This window comes from Panthera leo, chromosome B3 (assembly GCF_018350215.1).
Source record: "Panthera leo isolate Ple1 chromosome B3, P.leo_Ple1_pat1.1, whole genome shotgun sequence".
NCBI classification, from domain to species: domain Eukaryota; kingdom Metazoa; phylum Chordata; class Mammalia; order Carnivora; family Felidae; genus Panthera; species Panthera leo.
In genome coordinates, this window is record NC_056684.1 from 21,904,789 (window position 1) to 21,924,461 (window position 19,673).

Here is a 19,673-nt window from a genome sequence, read left to right on the forward strand (position 1 = left end):
AACCAGGCAATTACAGAAGAAATTAAAAAATATATGGAAACAAATGAAAACACAACAGTCCAGATGCTTTGGGATGCAGCAAAGGCAGTCCTAAGAGGAAAAGACATTGCAATCCAGGCCTATCTCAAGAAAACAAGAAAAATCCCAAATACAAAATCTAACAGCCCACCTAAAAGAACTAGAAGCAGAACAACAAAGAAACCTCAAGGCCAGCAGAAGAAGAGAAATAATGAGGATCAGAGCAGAAATAAACAATACAGAATAAAAAAAAAAAAAAGAACAAATCAATGAAACTAAGAGCTGTTGTTTTGAAAAAAAAAAAAAAAAAAAAAAATGATAACCCCTAGCTGGATTTCTCAAAACGAAAAGAGAGAGGACCCAAGTAGATAAAATCACAAATGAAAATGGATTTATCACAACCAATCCCTCAGAAATACAAGCAATTATCAGAGAACATTATGAAAAATTGTATGCCAACAAATTGGACAACCTGGAAGAAACTGACAAATTCCTAGATACCACATACTACTGAAACTTAAATGGGAAGAAATAGAAAATTTGAACAGATCCATTACTAGTGAAGAAATTGAATCAGTCATCAAAAATCTCCCAACAAATAAGAGTCCTGTACCAGATGGCTTCCCAGGGGAATTCTACCAGACATTTAAAGCAGAATTAATACGTATCTTTCTTAAGCTGTTCCAAAAAATATAAATGGAAGGAAAACTTCCAGACTCATTCTCTGAAGCCAGCATTACCTTGATTCCCAAACCAGACAGAGATCCCACTAAAAAGGAGATTTACAGGCAAATATCCCTGATGAACATGGATGCAAAAATTCTCAACAAGATACTAGCAAATCGAATTCAACAGTATATAAAAAGAATTATTCACCATGAACAAATGGGATTCATTCCTGGGCTGCAGCGTTGTTCAATATTTGCAAATCAATCAATGTGATACATCACATTAATAAAAGAAAGGATAAAAACCATTTACCCTGTCAACAGATGCAGAAAAAAGCATTTGACAAAAGACAGCATTCTTTTTAATAAAAACACTCAAGAAAGTCAGCAAAGAAGGAACATACCTAAACATCATAAAAGCCATTTCTGAAAAGCCCACAGCTAATATCATCCTCAATGGGGAAAAATGGAGAGCTTTCCTCCTGAGATCAGGAACACATCAGGGATGTTCACTCTCACCACTGTTGTTTAACATAGTGTTGGAAGTTCTAGCATGGGCAATCAGAAAACAAAATGAAATAAAAGGCTTCAAAATTGGCAAAGAAGTCAAACTTTCATTTTTCTCAGACATCATGATACTCTACGTGGACAGCCAAAAGGATACTAGAACTGATACATAAATTCAGCAAAGTTGCAGGGTATAACATCAATGTAAGGAAATAAGTTGCATTTCTATACACCAATAATGAAGCAACAGAAAAAGAAATAAAGAAACTGATCCCATTTACAATTGCACCAAGAACAATAAAATACCTAGGAATAAACTTAACCAAAGATGTAAAAGATCTGTATATTGAAAACTATCAAAAACTTATGAAGGAAATTGAAGAAGACACAAAGAAATGGAAAAACATTCCATGCTCATAGATTGGAGGAATAAATATTGTTAAAATGTCAATACTACCAAAAGCAATCTACACATTCAATGCAATCCCAATAAAAATTGCACCAGCATTCTTCTTAAAATTAGAACAGGGGCTCCTGGGTGGCTCAGTCGGTTAAGCGGCCGACTTTGGCTCAGGTCATGATCTCGTGGTCTGTGAGTTCGAGCCCCGTGTCAGGCTCTGTGCTGACAGCTCAGAGCCTGGAGCCTGTTTCAGATTCTGTGTCTCCCTCTCTCTGACCCTCCCCCGCTCATGCTTTGTCTCTCTCTGTCTCAAAAATAAATAAACATTAAAAAAAAACTAGAACAAACAATCCTAAAATTTGTATGGAACCACAAAAGACCCCAAATAGCCAAGGTAATATCGAAAAAGAAAACCAAAGTGGGAAGCATCACAATCCCAGACTTTAGCCTCTACTACAAAGCTGTAATCATCAAGACAGTATGGGATTGGCACAAAACAGACACACAGGCCAATGGAATAGAATAGAGAACCCAAAATTGGACCCACAAATGTATGGCCAACTAATCTTTGACAAAGCAGGAAGAGTATCCAATGGAAACAAGACAGTCTCTTTAGCAAATGGTGCTGGGAGAACAGGACAGCAACATGCAGAAAAATGAATCTAGATCATTTTCTTTAACCATACACAAAAATAAACTCAAAATGGAAGCAAGACCTAAATGTGAGACATGAAACCATCAAAACCCTAGGGGAGAAAGCAGGCAACAACCTCTATGACCTCAGCCGCAGCAATTTCTTGCTTAAAACATCTCCAAAGGCAAGGGAATTAAAAGCAAAAATGAAATACGGGACCTCATCAAGATAAAAAGCTTCTGCACTACGAAGGAAACAATCAACAAAACTAAAAGGCAACCAGGAGAATGGTAGAAGATATTTGCAGATGACATATCAGATAAAGGATTAGTATCTAAAATCTATAAAGAACTTACCAAACTCAACACCTGCAAAACAAATAATCCAGTGAAAAAATGGGCAGAAGACATGAACAAACATGAACAAACATTTTTTCCAAAGAAGACATCCCAATGGCCAACAGACACATGAAAAGATGCTCTATGTCACTCATTATCAGGGAAACACAAATCAAAACCATGCTGAGATACCACCTCACACCCATTAGAGTGGCTAAAATTAACTACTCAGGAAACAACAGATGCTGGTGAGGCTGTAGAGAAACGGGAACCCTTTTGCACTGTTGGTGGGAATACAAACTGGTGCAGTCACTCTGGAAAACAGTGTGGAGATTCCTCAAAAAATTAAAGATAAAACTACCCTACGACCCAGCAATAGCACTACTGGGAATTTATCCAAAGGATACAGGAGTGCTGATTCATAGGGGCACATGTACCCCAATGTTTATAGCAGCACTTTCAACAACAGCCAAATTATAGAAAGAGACTAAATGTCCATCAACTGGTGAATGGATAAAGAAGATGTGGTTTATATATACAATGGAATACTACTTGAATATGAGAAAGAATGAAATCATGCCATTTGCAGCAACGTGGATGGAACTGGAAGGTATTATGCTTAAGTGAAATATGTCAGTCAGAGAAAGACATATTATATGTGTTCACTCATATGTGGATCTTGAGAAACTTAACAGAAGACCATGGGGGAAGGGAAAGGAAAACATAGTTACAAACAGAGAGGGAGGGTGGCAAACCATAAGAGACTCTTAAATAAAGAGAACAAACTGGGAGTTGTTGGGGGGTTGGGGGAGAAGGGAAAATGGTGATGGGCAGGGGCACTTGTTGGGATGAGCACTGGGTGTTTTATGTAAGCAATGAACCACGGGAATCTACCCCAAAACCAAGAGCACACTTTACACACTGTATATTAGCCAATTTGACAATAAATTATATTAAAGAATATAAAGGTAAATTAGACTCCATGTGGCACTAACTGGGCAGTGGGCTAGGCCAGGTCAGGGTCAGGTAAGGCTAGGAGCTGTGGGCAGAGGGCCCAGGCAAGAATGGGAAGGCATGCCTTCTCTGCTTCTAGGGCCAAGAAAGTCCACTCATAAGCCAGATGCTGGCCCAGCATGGGCGAAAGCAACATTACTTTGTTGTCCTCTATCCAAGTCAGAGCACAGCACTTAGATAGGTGGACCTGGGGAGCTTAGGTGACCGAGGTGCCAGGCAGGTGGTAACTGTGATTTGGGTACCGGATGGCCAGCAGCACAGCAGTCTGGAAGCCGATCTGACTCAATGCAATGTCATCTTAATGCTGTTCTGGGGTTTGGCACCTCCCCAGCCAGGTCAGCCCACTGCAAGAGAGGGTCCTGCAGGACCAGGATGTGACTCCATGTGGCCATAAAGGCACATAGTTGCTGGTTTTAGGGCGTTGGAAGCAATTGCAGAGGTTTTGAGAAGAATCAGAACTATAGCTGCTTAAAATGGAAGAGTTTTCTGTTTGACCTTGAAGCAGAAAAGAACTTTTTTGAGTGTTTCCAATGTGCTAGCCACATTCCATATGCTTCATGCTTACACTTCACAAAAAACCCACACTCTAGGGGCAAGCATGCCCCCTTTAAATACCACCTCTCCTATGCCCAGAGGGGTTAAGCAATGTGCCCAAGGTCACACAGCAGTTAATCACCTAGAATCTGGATGGCAAAATCAAAGCCTGTGCTTTAACATTATACCAATTCTTGAAATGCTCAGACATGCTAACAATGGTTTCTCTTCACTTTGTGAAGGCCATGTCACCTTACTCCCCATGTTTCCTAGAGCTCCAGAGGTATTTTGCCTACCTAAAAGGTCCTTCCCTGATAACCAAATCCAGAGTCCCATTATTGCTCCTCAAGAGACAAGCTTTACCTGTTTTTCCCACAGCAGTGGCTAAACGTTCTTTCCTAAGTTTTCTTTCCTCCACTGGGAATATTTTCTATTTCAAAATAGTTGAAATTATGCTGTGACAATTACATCTCTTACTTAAGATAAAAAAAAATTTCATATTAGCAATGGAAATGGTCTGTTATTCTGTTTTTTTTTTCTAAACTGGGAAATTTTCACATCAGAGCTAAGAGCTAAAACATGTTTTACTCTAACACTCTGGCATTTATCAACCTTTTGTACCTGTAATAGATGTTGTTTCCCTAGTATTTTGACCTATTGATGCTTCTGCTAAGAAATAGGCATACCAGGTGACCAGGCTCCTCATGGTGACCTCCTAATGGAGGTGTCCCTCCATTAGGCCCCCATCTCATCACTCCCAGCTCCTCTGCTTCCAGATAACCCAACCCACCCTGCACTGAGCAGTGGTTCTCCAAGTGGAGTGTATGGATTATAGTATCGGCACTACCTAGAGACTTGTTAGAAATACAAGTTCTCAGGCTCCACCCAGACTTGCTGACTCAGAAACCCCTGGGGTGCTGTCCCTCAATCCGGGATTTCACAAGACCTCTAAGTGGAGAACCACTGAGCTGGAGGCTCCAGAGAGCCTGGCATGACCTCCACCAACAACCCCCTCCTCTATTTCTTTGCATGCAGTCTCAGGAGCTCATTCTTTATTTCCCAAAAGGCTTGCCTTCAACAAATTTCTCTTCACTCCCCCATTCCTACAAGCTCCTCTTCTCTGCTATTTTTTTCTCCCAGCTTGTTTCAACATACCCAGGAGTCCTCTTGAAAAAGCATCTTTTTCTGGATCTCCTTCCTGTCCCATACATTCAACTCCCTTTTCTTCCCTCCTACCAATGTTACCTTGGCAACTTATCCTTCTGAGCATCACAGTCCCTAGGAGTACTAGTACCTATTAAATGGGCTGGTTCTAAGAGTTTAATGAAATAACATTAGGATAAGGATGTGCTATGAGGGTTAATTATAGCAGCCCTGGAAGTTGCCTGAGCTGTTTTGCTGAAGCTGACTAGAGATGTACCTGGTCAAACTATAAAACATGGTGACTAATATTGCGGTCTTTTACTCATGGAGCCAAAGTGAGTTTCAGGGTAGGTTATGCTAGTTTGTCAGTATGATGTATTGATAACAATGAGACTGATGGTGCAAACCTAGTTACAGTGTTTGGGGGATGTAGGGGGGTAGGGATGGGGAGAGGGCTCTGACAATGGGGCTGGTCTTGTAGTGGTAATGTGCTTACATGACCAGTAGGGTATAAGAAGTCCCAGCTGAGACTCCTTTTGGGCTGCCTAGTTCTGATATGTTCTTGCATAAGGTGGTGGTTCCAAGAAAGTACATCTGGTATACCCCTGCAGAAGGAGAACAACTACAAGGAGCCTGTGTAGACGTTGGCCTTTCCAAACCCCTTGCTGATAGGCAGACTTGGGCTACAATGCAGGTCCTTACTTTTGTATTTGTTTCTACATTATATCCTTTCTCAGCAGTAAACTGTAGATTCATAAGCATTGTTGTTTGGAGCCCTGTGAGTCTTTTTTAGTAATAGAACCTTGTCCAGCTGCCACTATCAGTGTAGGTGACATTATGGTTATCTTTCTTTCTGCACCATTATGAAACCCAATTCATAATGGGTTGATCTTGAGCTGATCACAAGAATTGTTGTCCATTGGTCTCTTCATCACTTACTCCATTCTGTGCACTCCCCTGTCCTCTACCCAAATCTGGATCCCATCCTTACTAGCTGATTGAAACCATAGTCACAAAAGTCACCACCAAGTCACAGCCTTTTCAGCTCTTAGTTAACACAGCTGGCCACAGCTACCCTCTTTAACTATTCTTTATACTTGATACCATCATCCTTTATGATCTGATTATTCCTGCTCTCCCCTCCCCTTTAGATTGTCTCACTAATTCCTTTCTCCAACATACTGTAAGTATTCTCTTATATCTATCCTTAGCTCAGCTCTTTCCTCCAGATAACTGATCATACTCATTAAATGTTCACAACCACCTGTGTTCAGATGGCCCCCAAGTCTCTCTCTAGTCTTGTTACCTTTTCTACCCTTCAGTCCACAACTCCTTGGTGGTATGTTCACCTGAACATGGCACTGGTATCTCAAAGTCATTATAATCTATCTTCCTTGTAAAATCTGCCTGTATACCATCAAGACTTAAAAATGGCTCCCTCAATGTCTCCTTCTCCATTTCTGGTCCTTTATGTATCTCTTTGTGAGTCAATCTTTTTTTCTTCTCCCTTTTTCACCATGTCTCTCACCCTTCTTCTTTTCTTCCCAACCCAGGCAATCACACAATCCTGATGTTAATAGAGAACGGCCTTCTTCTCTGTCCCCTGTCCATTCTCTTGATGCCACCATCACTGAGTCACCTGACTTCATGCAGTGGTGTAACAGGATGGCTTGAAGACACTCTTCTGACTCAAAAGTATGATGAGAAAGAGGATATCTGCATGATAGTGTCAAAGTGTCTCCCACAAGATATTTATTAATTACAAATGGTAACTTTGAATTACAGAAACTTTGCAGAAACAACCTTAATCAACTGATCAACGTTAATGCAGTGAGCTGAATATTTGTGTTGCCCATCCAAAAATCATGTTGAAACTCTAACCTCCAATGTGACAGTGCTAGGATGAGGTGTCCTTGGGTGGTGCTTAGGTCATAAGAGTGGAGCTCTTATAAAGCTATTTAGAGCTATTATAAAAGAGACCCCAGAGGGCTCTCCTGAAATATCCCTCAGGAATACAGATGCAAAATCCTTAATAAATATTTGCTGATAGAATTCAGCAAATATATATATATATATATATATATATATATATATATATATACACACACACACACACACACACACACACACACACACACACACACATATAATCATACACCATGACCAAAAAGAGTTTATTTTAGGGATGCAAGCCTGGTTCAAGATTTGAAAATCAATCAGTGTAATCCACCATATTGACAGACTAAGAAGAAAAATCACATGATCATGTCAATTGATACATTTAAAAAGATGATAAAATTCAATCCACCTTCATGACAAAATTTCTCAGAGAAATAGGAACAGAAGGGAACTTCCCCAACTCAAAAAGCATCTACCAAAAAATCTCACAACTAATGTTATACTTAATGGTGAAAGTCACAATGCTTTCCTCCTAAGTTTAGGAACAAGGCAGTGATGTCTGCTTTCATCAGTCTTATTCAATGTTGATGCTATGTTGATGTTCCAGTCAATGCGATAAGGTAAGGGAAAGAAATAAATGACATACAGATTGGAAGGAAAGAAACAAAACTGTTGTTATTTCCAGAGGACATGATGTTATATGTAGAAAATCCCAAGGAATCTACAAAACTCCTAGTACTAATAAGGGAGCACAGCAAGGTCACATGACAATGAGATCAACACACAAAAACCTATGCGTTTCTCTATGTTAGCGATAAACATGTGGATACTGCAATTAAAAATAAAATATCATTTATAATCACTCATTAAGAAAATGAATACTTAGTTGTAAATCCTAGTAAACATGTACAAGACTCATATTCTGAATATCACAAAACACTGATGAAAGAAACCAAAGATTTAAATGGAGAAATATAATGTGTCCATGCATTGGAAGATTCAACATACTAAAGGTGTTAAAATTCCTCAAACTGATATACAGATTTAACAAAGTTCCCCTCAAAATCCAGCAAGATTTTTTGTAGATATAGACAAGATTAATGTAATACACTTACATGGAAAAGCATGAAAAAACTATATAGGAATAGTTAAAACAATTTTGAAAAAAAAAGAATCAAGAGGGAGAGATCAGTTCACCCAATATTAAGGTTTACCACATAGCTACAGTAATCAAGACTGTGACATTAGTGGAGGCTAAACATACAGACAATGGAAAAGAACAGAGAACTCAGAAGTAGAGCCACACAAATTTTCCCAATTGATTTTTATGATGGATAATACAACAACCAGTGGTTATGTTCTCCCTTTCTATTTGAGCTGTCCTAGTGTCTGATTTCCAGAAAGAACTTACTTCTTTGCTCTGACCAAGAAATAAGAACAACCCTTCAGACATGATTTGGCCCACAGGATAGAGAAGCTCAGTGCTTTAATTAATTGATACCCATCTGTCCCATTGTTTCTACACCTTCAGAAACTCATGAAGTTACTAGTTAAGCAACAGCTTTTGCTTCTGCTTAAGCAGATGTTTTTTTGTTTGCTTTTTTAAATTTTTACCTTTCAATCTGAATTTACCATTCCATTTTTCATCAGTACTAAATTTCATTGTGTTAGATTTGGCACACCACAATTCCTGCCTGTCAGAAGTCACCTGAACTCCTCTTGGCTCCCGGTTAACCTGTTTACCTGTACATGTTTGCCAATCCCTGTCCTATAGTATTTTTAAAATGGTTAGACAGGAAGGAAGGCATAGCCTTGTAGCAAACTACTAACAACCCATTTCTAGGCTTAACTAAATGACTAAGAGATGATGTGTTCTTTGTTTATGGTAACTGACAATGGTGAATCCTATCTCATTAAACTGATATCCAGGCTACATTTTTCCATTGTTGTTATAGTACTGGCATGATGAAGTTAAAGGGCAGAGTGCTACAGCTTGAGGGGACCTTAGAAATAATCTAAAATACAACATCTTCATTTATAAAAGGAGAACATGGGCTCAGAAGTGAAGTGACTTCTCCAAGATTAACAACAGGTAAGTGACAGTTTAGGAATTTGAACCCAAATATTCTGATTCAAATACAGTTATGTGTGTGTGTTTTAACCAGGACATTATGCTTCCTCTCTATCAAATGCACTACAAAAATTCAGATGTATGATGGTTCTAGTAATCCCCCATAAAAAGTCTAGTACTCCCCTATAAAAAGTGAGGTAGAGCCTAGCAGTTTTCTACCAATACCACTTGAAGCTACAACTGATCACCAGATTCCCTCCTTTCTTCTGGTCACCTATCCCAGAATAGTATGTAATATGAACATTGCTGCCATAATTTGCAGTATTAAGTTTCTATCCTCCTGTTAAAACTCCTAAAAAATTTTTATGTAGAAGCTAAAAAAAATTGAACAGATTGAAAAAGGGATCAGATTAATGGTTGCCAGAGGTGGGGCTTGGGGATGGGTAAAAGGGGTCAAAGAGTATAAACTTCCAGTTATAAGAGAAGTAAGTTCTGGGGAATCTAATGTACTGCATGATGACTACGGTTAATAAGACTGTATTGTATATTTAAAAGTTGCTGTATGAGAGTAGATCTGAGAAGTTCTCATCACAAGAAAAAAATGTGTAACTGTGTAAGGCGATAGATTTAACTCTGTGGTAACAATTTCTCTCTCTTTCTCTCTCTCTCTCTCTCTCTCTATATATATATATCAAATCATCATGTTGTACACTTAAAACTAATATAATGTTATATATCAATTATATCTCAATAAAACTGAAAAAAAGTGTTTATGAAAATTCTTGGGGGTGCTATCAGAGAAAAATCTCTTGGATATATTGTTGATTTGACACGTTAATCTTGCCACACATCTGTAATCAGCACTTGGTTTGGGGGATAATCTACTCCATTTTTTATTTATCCATATATATGGTGTGTGGTAGAAATGACCTACTAATTTTCTTCCTGATTTATACTAAATGATGCTAACAATTTATTAAACACTGTTTTCCCACTGGATTACATGTGAGAGCACAAGGTCTGGTTTGCCATATGGCACCCAACTGCCTCATCCTGAGAGCTGGTACCACAGCATGCTGTGCATCTCGCATGTCGAATTTTTATTCAAGACATTACGGAATGTGCTTTATTTTTTTCTTTTATATTTTTAACATTTATTAGTTTTTTGAGAGACAGAGCACAAATGGAGGAGGGGCAGAGAGAGAGGGAGACACAGAATATGAAGCAGGCCCCAGGCTCTGAGCTGTCAGCCGAGAGCCTAACAGCTTGAACACGTGAACCAAAAGACCATGACCTGAGCCGAAGTCGGACACTTAACTGACTGAGCAACCCAGGCGCCCCTGGAATGTGCTTTCTACTTCTGAAATATTATTTCAAAAGAACTGTGACTTGTTTAAAAATTGTAAGTTCTAAATAAACAACAGTACATGCCAAAAGCAAAACATACAGAGACACTGAATTATGTTTCTGAAATTTTAAAGGCCATGGGGAAACAGTGAAAAAAATCAAGAGAAAACCACATATATTGCATGACCTTAAAAATGTAAAAAAAAATATGCCTATATAAACACCAAAAGAAAATAGAGCCAAATCTCTCCATTGATTTCTTTATCATTCTGGGATTCCTGCCTGACTTAAGAAGGCCTCCTCGGGCAGTCTTCTAAACTTTCTCCTAATATTTGTATAATATGACTTTTTACCCTACATTTGGATTTAAAATCCATCTGGAATTTACTCATCTACATGACATATTGTTGGCATCTAATTCTATTTTCTTCCAACATCATTAAGACAATATTTATTAAATATGACATCTTTTCCTGCTGAGTTATAAGACATCTATACTTCAATCTGCTTGTATAATAGCTACTCTCTTTCAGTGATTTTTATTTTATTTTTCATTTTGGTGCCTGTGCTCTATTCTTTTGTCTAGTATAAACTATGCAATACTTTAAGTATATGACCTAAGTCCCTTCTTATTCTTTTTCAAGCATTTCTTGCTGATATTTATGAGTTAAAAAAATCTAGGGTGCTTGGGGTGCCTGGGTGGCTTAGTTTGTTGACTGTCCGACTCTGGCTTAGGTCATGGTCTCACAGTTTGTGAGTTTGAGTCCCGTGTCAGGTTCTGTGATAACATCTCAGAGCCTGAAGCCTGTTTCAGATTCTTTGTCTCCTTCTCTCTCTACTCCTCCTCCGTGCGTGCGCGTGCTCTCTCTCTCTCTCAAAACTAAACATTATTTTTTTTTAAATCTAGGGTACTGATATCAAAACTGTGTATTAAACTTATACATTAATTTCAAAAGGATTCGTGTCTTCAAATTTAGTTTCCCCACCCATGAGAGTGTGTATATTTCTTATTATATAGAGTTTTGAGTCCTTTAATTAAAAACTCATACTTCTTGCTCTTGGTATGCATTTCTATGGCAAAATACAAATAAAATATATACAAAGTAGAGAAGAAGACTTGGAAAAATTATTAGTTGGAAAAAAATTAGACTTCCTAATGTACAAAAACCTTATACAGTTGATAGAAAACAACAGTCAGAGGACAGTGGGTAAAAGCCACTGTTTTAAAAGAGGGATGGGGTATAGCTGATGAAGGTAAGAGGGAATGCACCACCTAACGCACATCACAAGCAGTGAAAGAAATGCAAAGCAAAACAAAGTACTTTTTTTTCCCTGATGAGATTTGTAAAACTTAAGAAGAATCTCTAACACTGAGTGGTGGAGAAGATGTGCACCTCTCACATTACTGGTGGAAACATAAATTGAAAAAGAATGTGCCAGCATATACAAAGTATCAAAATGCATATGCCCTTTGAATCATATTTTTAAGATTTTATTCTACAGAAGAGCTGTAATACAGAAAAGACTTTGCCACCCCCAGCATTATTTGTGACAGCAAAAGTCTAAACATTATCCATAGGGGAATATTGGGATAAATTTTGCTATAGCCACACTATATTGTAATAAGCATGTAATTTCTTCCTTAAATCATTTCCTTTCCAGCTTTCCCCTTTAAGGCTGACTTACATTCAGAATCAAAGAAGTCCCCCACCAGCTCTGAGTCTCAATGCTTGATTTTCTTAATTCCGTTAGTAAGAATGCAATCTTGAGATCCATGCTTAGTAGAGACAGGGAAAGCAATCAAGTAATTGTCTGAATTCCAACAGTAGAGCTTTCCAAGGCCCTTTGAAGGAAACCTACATCATCAACTAAAGAGAACTTTACTATCTGCCAGGGACAGGAAGGCCTCAAGATTTCAAGATGAAGGAGTGGAAAGCCCATTACTTCCAGTGACTCTGGTAGAGAAAGTTGGGGGAGGGGCACTGTGTGGTACAGGCATCCTGTGCTCTTTCTGGGCCAAAGAATCAGGTAAACAGGAATGTCAGGGAAATTGAGGAGGAAGTAAAAGCAATGGTGGTATGAAAATGATACTTTGGTACTTTTGTGACTGTGGGAGAACACCTGTCAGAAACTAAGCAGAATGCAGCAGTATAAGGGGGTTATGCAGAAGGACATTCAGAAGAGAGAGAGTGAAGGGGAGGGGGAGACAGAGAGAGAGGGATACAGAGCAAGGGGAGAGAGGGAAAGAGAGAGAGAGAGAGAGAGAGAGGGGAAGAGACAGAGAGGTAGGGAGGCAAAGGGAGACAGAGGCCAAAAGAGAGATTATAGATTGACACACGAGTATATATTCATTTATAATAAAAATAAGGAATAAAAATGTTGTGAGTCATAAGCTTTTGAGTGACAGGATTATAGATAACTGTTACCATCTTTGCTCTTTTATGTATTTTCTGAATTTTCCCTAAAAGTCATATACCACTTTTGTAATCAGAAAAACAGACATTAAAACAAACAAACAAGACATTAAAGCATTTAAATCCTTTCTGCTTTCATCGCAGAGAAGTTTTTTTTTTTTTTCTGAATAAGGCTGCAACCAAACCAGGTGAATAATCACAAACCTAAATCCACATCTGAATATGTGCCCCAGATAAACATCTTGAGAAACCAGTACCTGCAAATGAGGTGCCAAGACTTGAACTTTATTAAGCTGCACTGTAATGGGAATGTATGCCTGAAAAGTGGGATCTTGTTCTCAGAGAACTAGATTCCCACCACATAGGAGGGAGGACTGTCACCCCTCCATCTATAGTGTCCCTGGAGTGGCCTCCAACAATGCATGACAAGTCCTCAGGCAGCCGAGAGACTGGAGAAAGAAATCAAAGGATAAGACTAACAGCTGGGCAGTAAGAAAGAAAGAAGGACCTTCCCCACTTTGTGGTTTGGGGTCCCAAGAAGCTCAGCTGTTGTGGGAGCTAACATTACAGAAAATCCCTGGGTTTACTCTTTGGGCTGCAGACTAGCCACCCCTGTCTTGATAAATAGTAGGCTGTCCTGGTTGTGGCCTTGTAAACAACTGAATAAGAGAAACACACAAATGAACAATATGTAGATATCTCTGTAAAATCCTTTGTTTACTCCTTTGATCTAATTAACATGAGGAAATAGGGCTTAACATGAAAAAGCTTAAAGATGAAAAAGGAACCTCAAATGAGGACATTTGACCACCATACTTGCTGCAGAGTACTGGTTAGCAAGTGAAGTCTTTAGTGTCAGAACAAGAGAGTACTGATTACAGTGATAAAGCTGCCCTGGATCACACCCAGCCTGTAAGGATGAAATAAAATTTGAAATAAAATTATTTATTTATTTATTTATTTATTTATTTATTTATTTATTTATTTATTTTTAATTTTTAAAAATGTTTTATTCAGTTTTGAGAGACAGGGAGAGAGAAAGAGAGAGAGACAGAGTGTGAGCAGGGGAGGGGCAGAAAGAGGGAGACACAGAATCCAAAGCAGGCCCCAGGCTCTGAGCTGTCAGCACAGAGCCTGATGTAGCGCTCAAACTCACGAACCACAAGATCATGACGAGAGCTGAAGTTGGACACTTACCTGATTGAGCCACCCAGGCATCCGTGAAATAAAATAATTTAACAAAGTGAGATTCCAGTTCTAGGAAAAGATGGACTAGACACACTGTCACTATTCTTATTACTAAAAACAGCTTAAAACTCTGGGCTTAATATACTAAAACAAAGAAAAAAACAGACAAAAGCAATAAACAAACAAGCCTAGGAAGACTGAAAGGTGGAGAGTGAAAGGCAGACTGGCTAGGGACCCTGAGACTTGGTGAACAACACAATGGGGAGGTCCCTGGGTTTCTTTCATGTGTAATATATCCTGGACTAGGTGCTGGACAAGCCAGCAACTTGGCTATGCCAATAGACACTCTCAAAAACAGCCTGTTCTCTCTGGCCAAAGGACAAGGAAAGAAGCAACCTACCAGGATGGAAAAATTTTATGCAATGGACCAAATACCATGGAAAAAAACTGTGACTCCACCCCACTCCTGAGTGGGGAGCCTAGACTTCTACCCTTGTTGGGCTGAAATGAGACACTCATTTCCTTTCTCCCCAAGATTGGTATCAGAGCAAGCCGAGAGGGCAGGCAGGACTTTCATCCTTGCTTGGTGGTAAGAAGACCCTCTCGGCCCACACTGTCAGCATAGCTATACGGGGAGGCTGGGATTCCATCCCTATCCAAAAGTAACAAAGCATTCTTCTCTTCTCCACCTAAGTAGTATCTGTAGAGATAAAGCAGGGAATATTATCTATTCCCTACTCTGCCCAGCCATGATAGTAGCAGCTGAAGCCCAATAGGAAACCTGAAATTCCACACCAGCTCAACAGTTATAACAGTTTTATTCCCTCCTCGATTCTCCAGGGTGTCCATGGAGATGGAATGGGGAACTTTGTCTTCCATTCCCACCTGGAAATAACGAGGTAGCACATTATTTCCTCTGTCAGACTACTGTCCAAGGAGGACTGCCAAAACATAAATTTTAAATAGGATTCAGAATCTCATAACATAATATGTAGGGTACAATTGAAAATCACTCATCACACAAAGAACCAGGAAAATCTCAACTTGAATGAGAAAAGACAGTAGATGCCAATACCTATGTGACACAGATGGAATTCTCTGACAGACGTTTTAAAGCAAATATCATACAAATGGTCAATTATAAGCATCCTTGAAACAAATGAGAAAGTAGAAAGTCTCAGTAAAGAAATAGAAGGTATAAAAAATAATTGAAATTTAGAACTGAAAAATACAACAACCTAAATGAAAAACTTACTGGATAGGCTCAACAGCAAAATGAATAGGACAGAGGAAAGAATCATTGAACTTAAACACAGAACAATAGATATTACCCAATTTGAACAACAGAAAGAAAATAGAAAAACATTATGAACCTCAGGGACATGTGCGTATAGCACAAGATATAAAATTTGCATCATCAAAGTCTCAGAAGGAGGGGAGAAAGAATCTGGAGCTGAAAAGTGTTTGGAGAAAGAATTTCTTAAAACTTCCCAAATTTGGAAAAAAATATAAACCTGCAGAATCAAGCAGTTGAGCAAACCTGAAGTTTTATAAATCCAAAAAACAATCTATGCCAAACACAAAATAATCAAACTTCTAGAAACTAAAGCAAAGAGAAAATATTTTTTAAAAATTATTTATTTATTTATTTATTTATTTATTTATTTATTTATTTATTTAGAGAATGAATCCCAAGCAGCCTCTGCACTGTGAGCACACAGCTGAACACAGGGCTCAATCTCACAAACCATGAGATCATGACCTGAGCCAAAATCCAGAGTCAGATGCTTAAGTGACTGAGCCACCTATGCATCCCAAAGAAATAATCTTGAAAGCTAAGTGGGGGAAATCACCTAATAGTGGAACAATAATTCAAGTGACAATGGACTTCTCAGAAACCATAAAGACTAGAAGGAAGTGGAATAACATTTGTCAAAAGCTAAAAGGAAAGAAATGTCAACCCAGAGTTCTATATCCAGCAAACATACCCATCAGAACTAAAGGGGAAATTAGGACATCTTGGATGAATAAAAGCCTAAGAGAATTTATCACTAGCAAACCTACCTAGAAGAAAGGCCAAGGAATTTCTTAAAATGGAAAAGAAATCACAAACAACAAGAACAACAACAAAAACAACAAAACCCTCCCAAAACTTGGAACATCAGGAAGTACAGAAAAACAATGGAAAGAGTAAAAATTTGAGTAATACAAGACATCGTCATTCTTTTGTAAGTTATATTTAATGGTTTAAGCAAAAATTATAACATTGTCTGATGTGATTCTCAAAGTACTACATAGAAGAAATATTTAAGGTGATTGTAAATAGGAGAAGGTAAAGGCACTTAAAAGGAGGTAAAGTATCTATATTTTATTCAAATTGATAAAATATTAACATCCGTATACTGTGGTAAGTTACTTATATACAATGCAATACTTAGAGAAATTATGGAAAAAAACAAAACAAAACAAAGAACTGAACTCATACGGTGTGTTCTATGACCACAGTGGAATCAAAATTGGAAGTCAATAATAGAAAAAAATTTGAAAAACACTTCAAATACTTGGAAACTGAACAACAGACTTCTAAATAATCTATGGATTAAAGAGGAAGTCTCAAGAGAAATTAGAAAACATATTCAATTGAAAGAAAATAAAAACACAACATATCAAAATATGTAAGACACAGCTAAAGTACTATTAAAACGTAAATTGACAGCACCATTTTTACATTAGAATAGAGTAAAAGCCTCAAATCAATAATCTAAGCTCCCACTTTATGAAACTAGCAATATAAACACACAGCCAGTTAAAAAAGGAAGAAAATAATAAGGAGCAGAAATAAATAAAATTAAAAACAGCAAAACAATGGAGAACAATCAGTAAAACAAAAAGCTGGTTCTAGCAAAAGTGACAAAGGAGAAAAGATACAAATTACCTACGACAAGAATGAAACAAAATATTGCTGCATATTCTCAGACACCAAAAGTATAACATGGGAACATTATAAACAAGGTGTACACACATAAACTTGGTCACTTAGATGAAATGGATCAATCTCTTGAAAAGGAAAATCTTTTACAACTCACTCAATATGATAGATAATTTGAATATTCCCCTAACTATTAAATAAATTTAATTTGCAATTTCAAATCTTCCTAAAGAGAAATCTCCAAGCTCATACTGTTTCTGAAGAATTTTGAAGAATAACACATGTTTAAAAAAAGAATGCCAATTCTATACAAGCTCTTCCAGAAAAGAGAAGAATAAATAACACTTTTCAATTAAATTAACAAGGCCACTATCATCTTAATACCAAAATCTGAGAGATACAGTATATAAAAAAGTAAATTGTATTCTTAATACACACAAATATTATTTATATATCATAAATATTATATAAATAAGTATAATAAATAATATAAACCCTACTTGGTCATGGTATAAAATTATATATGTGTATGTATGAAATTATATACATAAAAACCAAGTCAGATTTATTCCAGGAATGCAAGAATGGTTCAATATTTAAAAATTTATCAATGTAATTTTACCATATTAATAGGCTAAAGAAGACAAATCCCACAATTATATCATTCATGATAAAAAACTTTCAGGGGCACCTGGGTGGCTCAGTCGGTTGGGCATCCGACTTCAGCTCAGGTCATGATCTCGAGGTCTGTGAGTTCGAGCCCCGCATCAGGCTCTGTGCTGACAGCTCAGAGCCTGGAGCCTGTTTCAGATTCTGTGTCTCCCTCTCTCTCTGACCCTCCCCTGTTCATGCTCTGTCTCTCTCTGTCTCAAAAATAAATAAACGTTAAAAAAATTAAAAAAAAAACCTTTCAGAACATTAGGAATCAAGGGGAATTTCTTTAACTTGATACAAAATTATGCAAAAATACTATAGCTAACATAGTTAATGGTGAAGGACTGAGTGTTTTCCAACTATGATTAGGGTCAAGGCAAGGATGTTTGCTCTATGTTATTCAACATACTACTGGAAGTGCTAGCCAGAGCAGTAAGACAAGAAAGGAAATAAAAGACATACAGATTGGAAAGGGAGAAATAAACTGTTACTCTTTGCAGATAAGATAAAAGTCTACATAGAAAATCCTTCAAAGAAGTTACAAAAGATTCCTAGAATAGGAGAATTCAGCAAGTTCACAGGATACAAGATCAATATACAAAAATAAACTGTTATTCCTATACACTAGTAATGAACCCATGAACACTGAAATTAAATATATAATACCATTTGCAATTACTCTGTAAACTGATGGAATACTTAGGTATAAATCTAACAAAATGTGTACAGGACTTATATGCTTAAACTATAAAACACTCATGAAATAAATAAAAGAAGATCTAAATAAATGGAGAGACATATTGTGTTCATGGACTGGAAAACTCAACATTGCAAAGATGTCTCCCTAAAATGAGGTATAAGTTTAATGCAATTCCTATAAAAACTCCAGTAAGATTTTTGTAGATATAGACAATGTATTATATAATTGATATGCAAAGACGAAGAAACTAGAAGATCTAAATGATTTTTAAAAATAAAAAATAATGTGGTATTAATCACTCTAGCTGAATTTCAGACTTACTACACAGCTTAGTTTATTATATGGCTACATAGATCAACAATACAGAATAGAAAACCCAGAAATAAACCTACAGAGGTATGACCAATTGATTTTTTTTTTTTGCTTTGGTTGCATTTTTAACAGATTTATTGAGATATAATTCATGTACCATACAATTATCCCATTTAAAGTGTACAATGTGGGGTGCTTGGGTGGCTCAGTTGGTTAAGTGTCCAAATCTTGATTTTGGCTCAGGTTATGATCTCCTGGTTCATGAGATTGAGCCCTGCATTGGACTCTGTGCTGATAGTGCAGAACCTGCTTGGGATTCTCTCCTTTTCTCTCTCCCCTTTCCCCACTTGCGTGTGTGCGTGTGTGTGTGCCTTCTCTCTCTGTCTCTCAAAATAAATAAATAAACATTAAAAAATAAAGCTTACAATTCAGTGATTATTATAATATTATATTACTAAGTTTTTAAAGTTGTGGAAATGTATATGTAACATAAAATTTGCCATTGTAACTGTTTTTTAAGTGTGCAGTTCAGTGGCATTTCAAAAATTAGGAACATTTCACGAATTTGCATGTCATTCTTGCTCATGGTCTATAGTAATTTCTCTGCATCACTCCTATTTTTGTACATGTACTCCCAAAGTGGGTACTGGCCAAGTGATTTTTGATAAAAGTATAAAAGTAAATCAATGGAGTAAAGGCAATCTTTTCAGCAAATGGATATCATTTGCTGATTATATACCCATCAGCAAAAAAAAGCCAAAACAAAACAAAACAAAAAACCTCAATCTCATATTTTATACAAAATAAAGTAAAAACAGATTATAGATCCATATGTAAAACACACACCTATCAAGTCTTTAGAAGAAAAAAATAGGAGAAAATCTTTGGGTTGTAGGGCTTGGT

General features: G+C 37.3%; 1 protein-coding gene and 1 non-coding gene across 2 annotated transcripts in view; both read right to left on the reverse strand.

Moving 5' to 3' along the window:
• Positions 1–19,673, reverse strand: part of OTUD7A (OTU deubiquitinase 7A) — a 374,562-nt gene that overhangs the window by 196,422 nt on the left and 158,467 nt on the right. The window lies entirely within an intron of this gene.
• LOC122223321 lies at positions 19,312–19,417 on the reverse strand. The gene has a single exon (XR_006204202.1). It is a non-coding gene; the product is annotated as a U6 spliceosomal RNA (small nuclear RNA).